This window comes from Ictalurus furcatus, chromosome 23, assembly GCF_023375685.1.
Source record: "Ictalurus furcatus strain D&B chromosome 23, Billie_1.0, whole genome shotgun sequence".
NCBI lineage: Eukaryota > Metazoa > Chordata > Actinopteri > Siluriformes > Ictaluridae > Ictalurus > Ictalurus furcatus.
Genome location: NC_071277.1, coordinates 9,915,001 through 9,932,328, shown reverse-complemented (window position 1 = coordinate 9,932,328; position 17,328 = coordinate 9,915,001). Strand labels below are relative to the sequence as shown.

Here is a 17,328-nt window from a genome sequence, read left to right as displayed (position 1 = left end):
ACACCAAGGTGTGGCCCAAATACAGGACTTTGTCTCTGTGAGTCTCAGAACACCTTTCTTGTGTCTTCTTTATCACTTCCTGTCAAAGTTGACGAGTAAACAATAAGTAAAAATGAGGAAGATCTGGAAATGCAGTTACTGACACACACACAGCACTTACACGCCATACAGCATGATATTTATTTAGCTTTTAATAAAATTTACACCCTTTTCCTTAAACCCCAAAAGAACATACTAAGAACAAATAGAGTTCTTTATGGGTTCGTTGGACAATTCAGGGTTCCCTGCTTTTAAAAAGGTTCTACGTGTAACCTTTACTGATAGCACACCTCTCTGTACTCTTACACTGTAGTCCTTCTGTAAAGACGTGTTCAGTGACTTTTCTCTTTTGTTTGCACTGGAACTACGAGACTAATATAGCTAACAAGTCATGGGTGTGTCTAGTCACCAGTTTAGCATTGTGTAAACACGCCACGCCCCTTTCCAGAGTCTGATACTCTGTACTGAGGTGTTGGTCAGTTTTTTATTCTCTGATGTCCATTTGTTGATGTTTATAGATCACTGAGTGTCATACAGAGTGTGTGAACACACACCATGCTAAACTGGAGGCCATACATTTCCATTACTTGTTAGCTACATTAGCTTTGTAACTCCAGTGCAAAAGGGAATAAAAGAGGGGAAAGTGGACATTTCCTGTTCAGTTAAATGATTCCTTTAAAGTCAAACACTAACATGTTTATCATGTGTAAAGTTCAAGATTTTTACATGTGACTCATCTGTAAATGTGGACAAATTTATAATTCTCTTCCCCAAAAGATTTCAATACACATCAGTGAAAAGAAAGAAAGAAAGAAAAAACTGAGGAGGAGCTGGAAATGGCGTTACTGAGACACACACAACACTTTATATATAAATATAAAGAAACTTTCCCAGAATAATGGAGTTTATTATAACAGCAAACGGGGAAATAAATCTGGAATGAGATGTTCAGCAAGCTCAGATGGGTGTGATGCGCAGGGGTGCACATACTTTTGGGCGTACACACACACACACACACACAATATGAAGTGTTAAATAATAACAGTAAGACTGCAGGACAGTGTGTTTTTGCCTTTTTAATCTTTCTATGTTTCTTTGTTTAATATAAACACTGACCTCATGTTCTTATTAATATTTAAATTCTATAAAATAAATCGATATTTTAAGTAATTTAGTCTTATTTCATTTATTTATATATATTTTGTTGCTTATTTGAATTATTTCGCGCTTCCGGAAGTGAGAATAAAACTGGGTTATATTGTTCCAGGAAACGTGCGCGCGGAGCACGCCATGACGGCCAGTGAAGCGCGTGCACGCTGGGGTTTTGGGCGCGTCCCCGCTGTGAGGAAGAACAGAACAGAACAGAACAGAACAGAGGAGAGGAGAGGGTTGGGAATGATCAGGAGTTCTGACAGTTTCTTCTGTGGTGAGTTTATTCTCTTTAGTGTGTGTGTTTATTTCTTTGTGTAGTGGTGTGTAGTGTGTTTATTTCTTTGTGTAGTGTGTTTATTGGAGCTTTAATGGCCGAGAGGAAAGTTGACGGTGTGTTTTACTGTGTGACGTGGTGTTAAGGCGGACTGTAACAGTGTATCTGAGGTTCTTCTGAGAGCTCTCATGGTTTCTCACAGAACCCACACATTCCTCCGCTGAGGAGCTTCAGGCATGGTCCTCATCCAGCTGCAGTACATGATCTGTGTAGCTGTGAGGAATGAAGTACTGGTTGATGTGGAGAAGCTTTAACAGCAGCAGCAGCAGTGATCATAACAAACCTCTGCAGTGTGAAGGCACTGAGACTCGGGGCTTCATGGATGTGTTCTCAGGAGAACCCTGTACACTGTATGCTGTTCTACAGGTTAATGTTAGAAATCAGGAGACATACCAGCAGTTCCTGCATGACCAGTTTAATCGGTAGGTTTATTGCACAAGCAGTGAGGAAACTTCTGATGACACGTCCCTGAGTCAGAAGTTACACATGTATGCGCCTGTATGCTTGTTTATTTATTTATTTCTATTTATTTATTTATTCATTCATTCATTCATTCATTCATTCATTTGTTTCTTTGATGTTCAGTTTATCATGTGCTTTCTAACACCTGCGTTCACTTTACACCAATAAACACAAAAGCAAAACAAAACCGTGAGGAGTAGAAACAGAAGAATGAGAGAGCAGTTGGAAAAAAGTAGAGATGTGTAAAGTTCTCCACACTGATGTCCTGGAAATGTGATTCAACATCTGTCCTTCTCTCCTAAAGGTTTCATTTCATTTCATAGATGTGGCCAGATGTTGAGGTTTTGGTTTTGGTTAGTTTTGTTATCAAAATGATTTCAGAAGACCTTCTGATTGTTTTAAAGGTGTGAAAGTTGCTTCTTTATTTCTTACTTCTATAAATAGCTTTGAAGATCTGTAGATAAAAACATGAAGCCCTTGATTAGTTTAGTATCAGATGTGCTTGAGACAACACCTGTTCTGCATATTTGTGCTGTTGTGAGGGATTCTATTCAGGGGGGTGAATAATTTAGAGACTGGAGAAATCATTATAAGTTGCATTTTCAGTAGAATTTGTGGAAACCACTTGAAGCGTTCGTTGTGTCGAACTATTTCAATTGTTTTGTTTGATTTGTTCATCGCAAACAGCTGAAAGTCTGTAAATTTTGACGAAAAACCTGATTTGCAGTGGAGGGTGAATACTTTTGATTGCAACTGTGTGTATATAATATATAATATGCCATGTAAGATCCTGAACACGGGTGGGAATCATTCAAATGTGGAATTCACAGAGCCGTTAGAGAGTTAATCTTAAACAGAGAAAAGAGTCATCTTACCTAGTGCTGCTTTAAACTAGTAAACACACTCGCGGTCTAATTCTGAAATGATTCAGTAGATTAGTTTTCTAAGTTATTCTGTGGAATATGACAGAAATCCCAGCCATAAACATGCAACATGGTGTCCTAATCCCTGTTCTGTACTTTTAAATGACCATCACGGGTAAGTAAAGCAATGCATTGTCTGATTTCATGAACCAGATTTTCTGGACTTGACTCCTAGACGTCTAGGGCTCGTCTGAACGTCAGACATCGTTTACATTTACATTAAACTGCAGTATCGAAGCTCAGCTCTTCACCTTCACATACATGTAAACTTATCATACTCAAGCTCCGCCCACTTTCACGCCCATTCATACTATTGATTCAAATTAGCGAAAGCCCTCTTTATGAATTATTAATTGATGTTCGTGCTTTAGCTTTTTTTCATCTGAGCTCTGAGTAAGGACGGAGCAGGAGTGCTGTGTGTTGACTTTCTGAGTTTGGGTGTGATCGTGTTTATATTCCGTGGAACGATTAAGAAGTGTGTTGAACAGCAGAGCATTCTAGAACCAGAAGAAAAGGATGTTAAATGCTGTAAAATCTCTCTCTCGCCCCCCTCTCTCTTTCTCTCTCCCCCTTTCTCTCTCTTTCTCTCTCTCACTCTCTCTCACTCACTCTCTCTCACACTCATGCGCTCACTCTCTCTCACGCTTTCTCTCTCACTCTCTCACTCTCTTCGTCCTGCAGATAAGAATCATGAGATTTCAGTTTGAGATGTGAATGCATGAGATCATGTGTGTGTGAACTGATAACATTGTGTGTGTGTGTGTGTGTGTGTGTATTAACTGGATATAAACTCTAAATTATTGCTCTTTATTTTGTTAAGATCTAGAACCTGTCAGGAGTTTAATGTTTTGCTTCTCGGTGTAATTATAGACAAACACTTTAAATAACCTTTTACTCCTGATCAGCTCAGTGTGGGCGTGTCCGAATGCGTTGGCAGCAGCATTTCCATGGTAACGTAATCAAAGAGGGAGTGGAGAATGGCAATGTGGAACCCTTTCTATTTTTTCACTCTTCTTGATTTTAAAACATCTCATGACTGAATAAAGACCAACTTTGTTCCTTCTCTTTTTTTAGCTGATTACAGAATAAATTTGCTTTCATAGGAAAAATCTAGAACCATTCTTTGGTTTGTTCTTCTGAAAGAACCGAATCTCAAAGGTTCTAAGTCGGTTTCACAAACAGACAGGGTTCCAAGTAATGCTAAGAACCCTGAGGAACCCTTCTTTCTATGCTTGTATAGCTAATAATTTGGTGAACATAAGCGGACTGGTTCCAGACAGGTTCTGTGTGACTGAGCAGAAGGTTGTGAGTTTAAATCCCAGCACCGCTGCTGTTGGGTTCCTCAGCGGGGCCGTTGATCCGGTCCTGCTCTTCCACGTGCCGGGATGAAGTACTTTTCACTGAAACACTGACTGTCACTGCGTTTCTTACAGAGAGCTCTCACGATCACGTTATCAGCTTATTTAAAGAGTTTAGAAACGTCTGTGTCCTGGAGCAGCTGCGTGTCTCACCGGAGAAAGTTCCTGAGATAAAAACTGAAATGTCTCTTCAGGACAGAACTTCCTGAACACCATCTGTGGTTGTGTGACTTCAGCCTCAGGGTGTGTTTCTTTTTTAAGCAAAGCAAATGATTGAATGTAATTTAGTTTGATTGACGATTAGAGCCGTGACTGAGGTTCCACCCAGAATTCACACAGATTTAACATATGATCTGCACATTACTCACTGCACACCGCACACACACCTGCTCCATCGTCCACACCGCACACACACCTGCTCCATCGTCCACACCGCACACACACCTGCTCCAGGAATCCACTCCTCGTCGTTCTTATGTGTCTTCATTCCAAATTGGGGGAAAAACAACAAATTGGGATTTTGTAGTAAAAGACTACACTTGTGTTAAACGTCTCGAACAGACTCATCCTGCTGACGTCTCGGATCAGAAGGTGTTGATTAGTTCTCTAGAACAGCGGCTCTGACAGTACCTCAGGTTTATATTCATGCGCTGGTTCTAATCATTTATCGTTTCTATAGTTACGGCTCATTCACAGGGACCTGTGTGGAGGACGCTTCACATAAACAAATTAAAAAAGCTTTTATTTGAAAGTTTTCTTAAAGAGAGAGAATGAAGAGCGAGAGAGAGAGAGAATAGAGAGTGAGAGAATAGAGAGAGAGAGAGAGAGATATAATAGAGTGAGAGAATAGAGAGAGAGAGAGAGAGAGTGAGAGAATAGAAAGAGAGAGAATAGAGAGAGAAGAGAGAGAATAGAGAGAGAGAGAATAGAGAGAGTGAGAGAATAGAGAGAGTGAGAGAATAGAGAGAGAATAGAGAGAGTGAGAGAATAGAGAGAAAGAGAGAGTGACAGGATAGAGAGTGAGTGAGAGAATATAGAGAGAGAGGGAGAATAGAGAGATTCAATACCTCTTTATTCAATCAAAGCAGGACTATGTACAGCTTGATGCTCTGATGCAGAGCGTATAAATACACATACACACACATACCCAAAAGCATAGACATGTTTTAGTCCAACACAGTCCCAAAAATAAGAGCATTCTCTACTACTGAACATAAGACATCTTTGAGACACCATATATGTGTGAACTCCTCTACATTATTTGTGGTTTTGTAGAAAGCAAAATCGAGATTTAATCTGGCCTTTACCATTCTGACAAAAACCGTGTTTGCATCACATTCTGATGACTCCTCAACTTTGTTTCTTCTAGTAAGGTAAATTGCCATTTTTGCTTGACCTAGTACAAAGTTCAACAGTTGACCTTTCCTTCTCTCCTTCTGACTGTATCTAAAACCAAAAATAAACAACTGCTTGGAAAACTTTTCCCCAAACACCATGAACATTTGTTGTAACAGCTGAAACAAGGTGTGTAGTCTGGTGCACTCTGAAAAGCAGTGATAGACCGTTTCCCTCTGCAAACAAAAAGGACAGTTATCTCTTACACTGGGGTTGATCACAGAAATAAAAGCATTCACTGCAACAATGCCGTGTAAAATTCTCCACTGTAAATCTCCAACCCTTTTTGTCAACGGTGGTTTGTATAGCACTCTCCATGCAGGTTTGACTTCACTGTCGAGCCCTAAATGGGCTCTCCAAGGAGTGTCAACCCTGTCACGTAGTTTGCCTTTATTCAACACTTTTACATATACAGAGTACATAAGTTTTCCCCCCATGGCTTCCAACCTATTTGTGAAGGTCTCTCTGGACTCCAACAGCTGTCCTGTACAGTCTTTAAAATCAGGAAGGAGAGTCACTTCAGGGAAGGGTTCGTCAGCATTTGGGTGACAGTGTCCATTACAGTAGTTGTTCAGCAGAGACAGTTCCGTTTTTGTGAGCTCACGCTTCCATGTGTTGAGCAGTTGGCTTAAGACCCTGGTGGAAGTAATTCCTACTTGAGAGGCTAGACCTGCAGCGTTGATCAGACCAGGTCCACATCGCTCGACCACATGTCCAAGCGTGACAATCCCAGCTGAAACGAACAACTGCATCACAGAGGGTCCTGCTACGCTCTCCACGTTGAAGCGAGTCCCATGCACCACCGGTTCCTTCAGTAGCCACGTTAGGGTCTCACCGCCTGGTCTTCTCCTTTTGTGGAGCATCCCCCACACAGTAAACAGTCCTTGGTAGAACTTTGGAAGATTTTGAAGTTTGTGAGAAGTCAGGGCCATCAGCCACAAAGACTCAGCAAGACCCAAATTCCGGCCTCGGGTCAATATGGTTCGGGCCAAGGGTCTCCAGACAAGGTCTCTGGGCCCAACAAGGAGCCTCTGAATAAACTGGAGTCGGAAGGCGGCGCCCCTGCTGGCGAGATGGATGAGTCCCTGCCCTCCTTCCTCCTTGGGTAGAAAAAGTATGCTTTGCGGGACCCAATGCAAACGGTCCCAGAAAAAGTCCACCAATGCTGCTTGTATTTTAGCCAGCAGCTGTGCTGGAGGGTCTACGCATGCTAAGCGGTGCCACAGCATAGACGACACCAAATTGTTAATCACAAGTGTGCGACCCCTCAAAGACATGTGCGGTAAGATCCATTTCCATTTCCATTTATTTAAACGCCCTTCCACCTTCTCTAAAACATTATCCCAATTTTTTCTCACAAAAGTATCATCACCGAGATAAACACCAAGATACTTGAAACCACATTTATTCCAACTCAGCCCAGTAGGTAAAACCAGTTTCTTACACAGCTCACCGCCCAATGTTATCGCTTCACTTTTTCCCCAGTTAATTTTTACAGAGGACACTACACCAAACTCATTAATGCTTTCTACAAGGGTGTCAATATCTTCTTGTTTCTCGGTGATGACAACAACATCGTCAGCATAAGCAGATAATTTAAAAACTGTTTCACATCCAGGAAGGGTTACACCTGAAAGAGACCGTCTTAATCTGTTTAGAAGAGGCTCTATGGCCAAGGAGTACAGCATGCCAGATAGTGAGCAGCCTTGTCTGACTCCTCTCTGAACCTTAAAAGGAGCACTTAAACCACCGTTGATCTTTAAAATACTCTCAATGTCACTGTACAAGACTCGCACCATGTTTATAAAACCCGAGCTGAACCCGAACGCACCTAGCGTTTGCCACAAATATTGATGTTCAACTCTGTCAAAGGCTTTTTCCTGATCTAGAGAAATCAAGCAGGAATCACAGCCCAATGACTTGGAGAGGTCCAGAACATTGCGAATTAGAATGATGTTATCAGATATCAACCTGTTGGGTATGCAGTAAGTCTGATCGACATGGACAACATGCTCCATAACTTGTCTCAGCCTCATGGCCAACACCTTTGATAAAAGTTTGTAGTCAGCGCTGAGAAGAGCCACTGGTCGCCAGTTTCTGATCTCCTGTAAATCTCCTTTTTTAGGGAGAAGAGTAAGGATTGCCCTCCTGCAGCTCAATGGTAGTTGCCCCTTGTTCAAACTGTCTCTGAGAACAAGCAGTAGATCCTCTCCGATCACAGGCCAGAATGCTTTATAAAAGTCCACAGGAAGACCATCAATACCTGGTGCCTTACCGCGCTTTAGGCTCTGCAACGCAGAAAGTAGCTCAGCAGCAGTGATTTGAGCTTCCAGCTCTGCGTTGACCTCCTCTGAGACCTTGGGTAAACCCTCATAAAAGGACTGCGCCACCTCTGGTTTCTCCTGGAACTCTTTCCTGAAAAGCTTTTCATAAAAAGTTACTGCACACTTACGGATCTCCGCAGACTCCTGTAGCAGCTGCCCGGTGCTGGACCGCAGAGAGTGCATGAGCTTCCTCTGTCCATTCCTGCGTTCAAGGCCAAAGAAAAAGTGAGAGGGTGCATCCATTTTTGCGACGTTTTGATGACGAGAGCGAACCAGAGCACCTTGAGCAGAGAAACCCAACAGGTTAGATAGAGCTGATTTTTTCCTCTGGAGACTTTTTAAATGTTCTCCTTTTCTAGAGAAATTTGCCAAATCTTGCAGCTTCACTATTTCACCCTCCAAATTTTTCATGGCCCTCGTCATGTCTCTTGTGACATTGAGAGTGTACTGTAGGCACAGCTGTTTGATCTTACCCTTCCCTATGTCCCACCACTGTTGTAGAGAAGTGTATTCGGACTTAGTTTTTGTATAACTTCTCCAAAAATACACAAAAATATCCTTAAAAGCATTGTCAGACAACAAAGACACGTTAAAATGCCAGTAGGTGCTATTACATTTCACATCCTTGATAAAGATGGAAACTTGGACAAGGGAGTGGTCTGAGATTCCAACTGGGTGTATTGAACAGCTTCTCAGTATGTTGCTTTGACGTGCGAAGCAGTAAAATCTATCAAGCCTTGCCAAAGACAAAAAGTTGTCTTTCACATGAGCCCAAGTATACTGACGCTGAGTGGTGTGGAAGAGCCTCCAAACATCACACAGATCGTTTGCATCGATTAATTTAACCAGATATCCCTTACTGGCTCCATGTGGCTCTGGGTGGTTTCTATCCAGCACTGCGTTTGCAGTGCAGTTAAAATCATCACCCAGGAACATGTATCCGTCGTCACCACAATTACTAATAACAGTATTTAAAGTGTTTAAGAAGACCACCCTTTCTGTGCCTACGGTTGGAGCATATACATTGATAAAATTTAATATGACATTTTCGAATACAGCTTGTATTTTTAACAAACGACCCTCAATGATTTCCTCAGTCACACAAGAGATGGGTAAAAAATCTCTAGAAAACAAGATCCCAACCCCACCGCTGTTACTGCTCTTATGACTGAGGAAAGTTTCCCCGTCCCATTCCTTCTTCCATGCAGTTTCGTTATCAGCTGTGCTATTTGTTTCTTGTAGAATATGACATTTAGCTTCTTGGCCTTAAACAAGCTGAAAAGGGACGCTCTCTTCACATCCTCTCTAGCACCATTAATATTCAAGGATCCCAGCTTTATGTCACACATGGCAAATGATAAGCTGCATTCAAACAGAAACGTGAGATTGAGACAAAATAGGGAGAAACAGAATGTGAGATACTTAACCATCTTTCACCATTTTCTCTCTAACTTTCGTCATCAGTTTTTTGAGACGATAACCGTCTTGTTCACTAAAAGTTGGTTGATCGGTGCTTTCCGTGTTTTTCATAAACATTTTAACAGAATTAAGGAACAATTTTAAATATGGGAAAAAATCCTCAACTTTAACGAAACGCATGCCTTTTGTCCTGTCTAAAAACGACTGAATTTCAGTGGAAGAGTAAGCGCCCTCCACCTCCATCTGTGAGTCTCCACCTACATCCCTTTCCACACTTTCACCCTCTTGTGCGTTTGTAAAACCGTCCTCTGACTGAGATGAACAGCCCATTGATTTTATCTTTGACACTTTTGCAATTTTTTCAGTGTTTTGATTTATTTTCCGGGTTTTTCCTCTTGGTGGAGAATTTAGGGAGGTCAGCGCCCATGCAAACATCCTCCTCATTAGCCAACACTGACTCTGCTACTCTAGTCGCGCTGTGACCAACGTTCACCTCCACTTCTAGACCACCCTGTTCGTTCTGTTCTCCCTCTAAGTTCCCCGTCACCTCATTCTCCTGATCCTTATGGTCTCGGGTTTCCTCCTGCGAGGCCTGCACGCTTCCCTGCGGTTCGTCCGGTACCGAGGCCCTGCTTTCGGCTCTAACGGGCAGGGGGTCCTCTGCGTGAGCAGCTGGCCGGCTCTCACCTGCTCTCTCCGGGCACGAGCGGATCACATCTCCTACAGCGCCACACCCAAAACACTTAATCGTTTCTGACGTTACATGCACGGTGTAGTCAAAGTCATTGATTTTAAACTTAAACACCAAGTTCAGTTCTTCATCGCTCTTTTTAAGAATCATATGGACCTGTCTCCTGAAAGACACGACGTGTTTGAGGTGGGGAGACTTACAGCTGATAGGGATCATCTTTATCGGAGACACTAGTTTGCCGTACCGCTCCAGCTCTTTCTCCAAAAGATCGTTTTTTAGAAACGGGGGTACGTTTGAGATCATGACCTTTTTAGCGGGTTTTACGAGGGACAAAACTGATACGTGGGAACCTTTAATCACTATTCCGTTCACAAGTAGCTGGTTTACTTTATCCATATTGTCTAGAAAGATCACAACCGCGCTGTTCATTCTAGACGTAGCTTTAATACTTTCATAACCGACAAGCTCACCGACCGCTAGACTACACTCCTCCACCGAGCACCCGTCAGGTGGGGACAGTTTAACGGCGTGTCTGCGAGTCAGTTTGTGAAAGTTAAACTGTTCACCTGCCGCCATGCCGACCGGCCACGCCGGCAGCCGCGGACTCCACCAAACACACACACACACAAAAACAACCCACCTTAAGAAAAAAGGATCAGAGAACTTACAAACCTCACCGCGCACACTCGCTCACAACAAAGAGAAATAATAGAGAAAGTAGATTAAAGAATAAAGCGTCCAAGGAAGGACAAATGCCCTCACAACACGCAGCTCTCGCGCTAACCACACCCACTCCCAGCATACACCAGAGAGAGAGAATAGAGAGCGAGAATAGAGACAGAGAGAGAATAGAGAGACTTTTTGACTTTTAAGACACCTTTATTAGGTTAAATTTTTTGGTATATTTACATAGAGAGAATAGAGAGAGAATAGAGAAAGAGAGAATAGAGAGAGGGAGAATAGGGAGAGGGAGAATAGGGAGAGGGAGAATAGAGAGAGAGAATAGAGGGAGAATAGAGAGAGAGAATAGAGAGAGAGGGAGAATAGAGAGAGGGAGAATAGGGAGAGGGAGAATAGAGAGAGAGAATAGAGAGAGAGAATAGAGAGAGAGAATAGAGAGAGAGGGAGAATAGAGAGAGAAGAGAGAGAGTGAGAGAATAGAGAGAGAGAATAGAGAGAGAGGATAGAGAGAGAGAGAATAGAGAGAGAGAATAGAGAGAGAGGGAGAATAGAGAGAGAAGAGAGAGTGTGAGAGAATAGAGAGAGAGAATAGAGGGAGAATAGAGAGAGAGAATAGAGAGAGAATAGAGAGAGAGGGAGAATAGAGAGAGAAGAGAGAGTGAGAGAATAGAGAGAGAGGATAGAGAGAGAGGATAGAGAGAGAGAATAGAGAGAGAGAGAATAGAGAGAGAGAGAATAGAGAGAGAGAATAGAGAGAGAATAGAGAGAGAGAGAAGAGAGAGAGAGAATAGAGAGAGAATAGAGAGAGAGAGAAGAGAGAGAGAGAATAGAGAGAGAGGGAGAATAGAGAGAGAGAATAGAGAGAGAATAGAGAGAGAGAGGGAGAATAGAGAGAGAGAATAGAGAGAATAGAGAGAGAGAGAGGGAGAATAGAGAGAGAGAATAGAGAGAGAGGGAGAATATAGAGAGAGAGAGAATAGAGAGAGAGAGTGAGAGAATAGAGAGAGAGGGAGGGAGAATAGAGAGAGAAGAGAGAGTGAGAGAATAGAGAGAGAGAGAATAGAGAGAGAGGATAGAGAGAGAGAGAATAGAGAGAGAGAATAGAGAGAGAGAATAGAGAGAGAGAATAGAGAGAGAGGATAGAGAGACAGAATAGAGAGAGAGAGAATAGAGATAGAGAGAGAATAGAGAGAGAGAGAATAGAGAAAGAGAGAATAGGGAGAGGGAGAATAGAGAGAGGGAGAGGGAGAATAGGGAGAGGGAGAATAGAGAAAGAGAGAATAGGGAGAGGGAGAATAGAGAGAGGGAGAGGGAGAATAGGGAGAGGGAGAATAGAGAGAGGGAGAGGGAGAATAGAGAGAGAGGGAGAATAGAGAGAGAGAATAGAGAGAGAGAGAGGGAGGATAGAGAGAGAGAATAGAGAGAGAGAGAGGGAGAATAGAGAGAGGGAGAATAGAGAGAGAGAATAGAGAGAGAGAATAGAGGGAGAATAGAGAGAGAGAGTGAGAGAATAGAGAGAGAGGGAGAATAGAGAGAGAAGAGAGAGTGAGAGAATAGAGAGAGAGAGGATAGAGAGAGAGGATAGAGAGAGAGAGAATAGAGAGAGAGAAGAGAGAGAGAGGATAGAGAGAGAGGATAGAGAGAGAGAGAGAATAGAGAGAGAGAATAGAGAGAGAATAGAGAGAGAGGGAGAATATAGAGAGAGAATAGAGAGAGAGAGGGAGAATAGAGAGAGGGAGAATAGAGAGAGAGAGAATAGAGAGAGAGAATAGAGGGAGAATAGAGAGAGAGAGAGAATAGAGAGAGAGGGAGAATAGAGAGAGGGAGAATAGAGAGAGAAGAGAGAGTGAGAGAATAGAGAGAGAGAGGATAGAGAGAGAGAGAATAGAGAGAGAGAGAATATAGAGAGAGAGAGAGAGAAGAGAGAGAGAGGGAGAATAGAGAGAGAGAATAGAGAGAGCGGGAGAATATAGAGAGAGAATAGAGAGAGAGAGTGAGAGAATAGAGAGAGAGGGAGAATAGAGAGAGAGAGGGAGAATAGAGAGAGAATAGAGAGAGAGAATAGAGAGAGAGAGAATAGAGAGAGAGGATAGAGAGAGAGAGAATAGAGAGAGAGAAGAGAGAGAGAGAGAGAATAGAGAGAGAGAGAGAGAGAATAGAGAGAGAGGAGAGAGAGGGAGAATAGAGAGAGAGGAGAGAGAGGGAGAATGGAGAGAGAGGGAGAATAGAGAGAGAGGAGAGAGAGGGAGAATAGAGAGAGGGAGAATAGAGAGAGGGAGAGGGAGAATAGAGAGAGGGAGAATAGAGAGAGGGAGAGGGAGAATAGAAAGAGGGAGAATAGAGAGAGGGAGAGGGAGAATAGAGAGAGGGAGAGGGAGAATAGAAGGAGGGAGAATAGAGAGAGGGAGAATAGAGAGAGGGAGAATAGAGAGAGGGAGAGGGAGAAGAGGGAGAGGGAGAATAGAGAGAGGGAGAATAGAGAGAGAGAATAGGGAGAGGGAGAATAGAAAGGGAGAATAGAGAGAGAGAGAATAGAGAGAGGGAGAGGGAGAATAGAGAGAGGGAGAATAGAGAGAGGGAGAGGGAGAATAGAGAGAGGGAGAGGGAGAAGAGGGAGAGGGAGAAGAGGGAGAGGGAGAATAGAGAGAGAGAGAATAGAGAGAGGGAGAGGGAGAAGAGGGAGAGGGAGAATAGAGAGAGAGAGAATAGAGAGAGGGAGAGGGAGAAGAGGGAGAGGGAGAATAGAGAGAGAGAGAATAGAGAGAGGGAGAGGGAGAAGAGGGAGAGGGAGAATAGAGAGAGAGAATAGGGAGAGGGAGAATAGAAAGGGAGAATAGAGAGAGAGAGAATAGAGAGAGGGAGAGGGAGAATAGAGAGAGGGAGAATAGAGAGAGGGAGAGGGAGAAGAGGGAGAGGGAGAATAGAGAGAGGGAGAATAGAGAGAGGGAGAGGGAGAAGAGGGAGAGGGAGAATAGAGAGAGAGAGAATAGGGAGAGGGAGAATAGAAAGAGGGAGAATAGAGAGAGAGAATAGAGAGAGAGAGAGGGAGAATAGAGAGGTGGGTGAAGGAATGAGTGTTTATTGCTGCTATAACGTAAGTGAGAACAGGTGTGTATTGGGTATTTTGGGGTATTTTTATGAGAGTTTTTAAAGTTTTTGATCTGCATGTTAAGGTTTTTGTCCTCCACGGAGATGATGGTGCAGTGCTCGTGCTTTTAATGTGCAGGTTCAGAGCTGATGCACTTATAGAAGCGGGTCTTTTTCACACACTTGAGGTGTTGCTCAGCATGACAGGAAGTTGAGGAGGACTTGTGATGTACATGGTAACACCAATTTATATCCTAAATAGTGACTCAGTAGTCAGTAGATCACTGAGTCAGACTCGCACGTGATCCACATGTCAGTTCCTCCTCCAGCGTTACGAGTCCGTGTCATTATGGTTGTCATGAGTCTTGAAGCGTTCTCCTCGTCCGAGGATCTGTGTGTCTCACATCCGGATCAAATCGCTTCTCTTCGGAGCTGGAGCTGAAGGGTGGCTGTTAAACTCCATCATTAAATAAACCCTTAAAACACATGACTATAAAACACTAATATAAACATTATCGGTGTTCAGATACGACGGAAATCTTCCAGAATCTGTTCTTATTGGACTTTTAATCATCTTTCCAACACTGGAGTGATGCAGTAAAAAGTAGTTCCGGTTACTTTCCACTTTCCTGATGACACGCCGCTCCCAAATTCCTCCCTCAGAAACAGCAGTTCCACCTCTGTGAGACTTTAAAACATTTACAGCTTCATTTCTGCACAAAGCCCTTTAACTGAAGACTTCTTCACAGTGTTGGGTTTAAAATAAAGGTTTAATGCCTGAGTTTAAGACTCGATCTCAGCCTTTTATTCGGAATGAGTTTGGAGTAAACAGGTTCTCTGTTCTTTTCTTAGTCAAAGGAAAGCAAGTGAAATATTTGTTCAACAGACACAGTGATGAAAGTTTTAACATTCTTAATAACTACTTTATTAGGTGCATGTAGTTCACTAATGGCTGTGTTGTGATGGTGAATGCAGTGAAATGCAGTGTTTAGTGAGTTGGTATTAAGTGCAGTTCATCACACTGACCACAAGGAGGCGGAGAAGTGTTCATGTGTTACTCCAAACTGCTGCCTAACTACCCCTGAACATTTCCTGTGGAAATTTCCTTCCTCTGTTTCAGAGTGAAATGTTGAAGAAGGAACGCATTCGATCCTGATCTCAGAGTCTCGGAGTCATTTACGTCTCGGTGTCGTGTTCTTGTGTATCAGCGCCATTGGGGTGTGAGACGGTCTCCACCTCTGTTGGTTTACTCGTGTCTAGGAGTCGGACATCCTCCTGACATTGTTTGCTGCAGGACCATAAAATCATAAAAGCATCAGTAACATTGTGCTGGATTCCTCCTGTTAATACATCACCAGCACAAAGGCCACGTGCAGATAACGCCGAGCTTTATATCCTGTACACACGGTCATGTGATCCGTTATCAGTCATCAGAACCTGAACCTGAACCTGGGTGGATCTGATCTTCACCTGGACACGATGGAGAGAAGAGAGCACACAGGAAGTGAAGAGGAAAAGTCCAGTGGAGATTAAGGACTGATTTTACGCATTAGTTTCATAAATCTAAAGATATGTGTAGATGATTTTACACACATATTATAATCAATGATAAAGACAAATTTATAATAATTACACAATTCTTGGTCAGTATAAATCCTCTCAGAAAAGTGTTTAATGTTATTTATTATATTTATTTATCACAATATTGATCTCACATCATGACATCAAGCTCTAATGTGGAGCTTTATAACACGTGAATATTGTCTTTAAATCACGTATTAATTATTTGAACTCCATCATTTCGTTGTGTTCCTTGACTTTTGATACTCACTTTTAAGCTTCTTCATACAGAGCTTCAGCGTTTCAACCACTTCTCCTTCACACGAGTCACTTTGGGTGTTAAAAGTGTCAAAGTTTGCACACCCTTAGGACAAAACGTAGACATGTTTTTCAGCTTGAAGCCGGAGAATAATCTCTCACTTCTGTCCGTTCACCCGTAAATGTTCCGGGGGGTTTTTCTTTCTGTTTTGATTTCTGAAGTCTTTAGCGCTCTCTGTAGTGAGATTCCTACAGAATTCATTATAACTGTTCTGTAGCAGTCTCTTCAGGATTTCGTGATGATGTGATCGCAGAAATGAACTCAAAATCAGGCAAACTCCACAATATTCAGAGGAGCTGCAGATTTGTGTGGAGACACGTCACGTGATCACACGTCATCACAACATGCGTTCAGCCAAAGCTGTCTACGATTTACGTGCGTCGAACCTGAGCACACGTAAATGGTCTCATTTATCAACGAACATCACTGCGATGTTTCACCACGCAGAACAGTTTCGTGCGATTGCGATTTTAACAATTCAAGTAGTTTTCTGCAAAAAACGAAAAAAAAGCAAATGAAACATTTTTGGCCGCAACAATCACAAAAACCTCCACGGAATCCCGTACGGTCTGATTGGATGAACTATAGTAGAGGATCTGATGCAGAAGTTTGTTCCTGGGTTCGACCCGGGGCAGACCCCGGATTCATGTCAGGACTGTGGTCCAGCAGGTCACGACACCTACAACACATTCCTGTTCCTAACGTGTGTGTGGAAGCTCTGGAGTGTGTATATCTCACACTGCCTTCTTCAGGACAAAACGTTTTCCAAATTATTTTTATTTGTTTTTATTGCTGTCTTGTTTCAGAATAAAACTGCAAATGAAAGGTGCATTGTTCTTCTTTCCATTCAAAGAAACACAACCCATAAATATGCAGTATAACAGTATAACTACAGCAGTAAAAACACCCAAACCTCCCTCCTGAACCTGATTGGCTGTAGCACATGATTGACATGCAGGACATGCCATTGTCTCTGCCCCCTCGGCCATGTGACCGCTTGTCTCAGCCCCCAGTGTCACCTCCCACTGAGATCAAGTCGTCCAGAAGCTCTGGATCTGTCTGAGTGCTGTGTGTGTGCGAGTGTGTGAGTTTGTGTGCTAGTTATATAACGATTTATTTAGCCTTTTCTGGCTGGAGAGAGGAAACACACACACACACACACACACACACACACACACACACACACACACACGCACACACACACACGCACGCGTGCACACACACACACACACACACACACACGATGGAGGTTTTTGTCCTGGTGTCAGAGCAGGTCAGTGAACGTTTCTTCATTTCAGCTCAGTGTAATGTCTCACACTCACTCAAACACTACTGGATTACAACTTTGTTTCCTGACTCTCTCTCTGTGTGTGTGTGTGTGTGTGTGTGTGTGTGTGTGTGTGTGTGTGTGTGTGTGTGACTGTACCTCTGTACTTACCTGATCAGATGTTTTTGTTCATGCATGTAAACTGACAGATGTGTAGATGTGCAGTGAGTGAGTGAGTGTGTGTGTGTGTGTGTGTGTGTGTGTTGGATTTCACAGTGTGGGTGTGTGTGACTCATTGCTGTATGTTCAATGCACTG

At 42.8% G+C, this 17,328-nt stretch overlaps 1 protein-coding gene across 4 annotated transcripts in view; it reads left to right on the top strand.

The window, feature by feature from the left end:
* Positions 1-1,357: 1,357 nt before the first annotated feature.
* pld1b (phospholipase D1b) overlaps positions 1,358-17,328 on the top strand; it is a 48,278-nt gene continuing 32,307 nt past the window's right edge. The window contains exons 1-2 of one of the 4 annotated variants that reach the window (XM_053611452.1): positions 1,361-1,465; positions 1,668-1,947. The gene's annotated coding sequence lies outside the window, so the exon portion shown is untranslated. The other 3 variants (XM_053611449.1, XM_053611450.1, XM_053611453.1) reach the window with 3 other exon arrangements.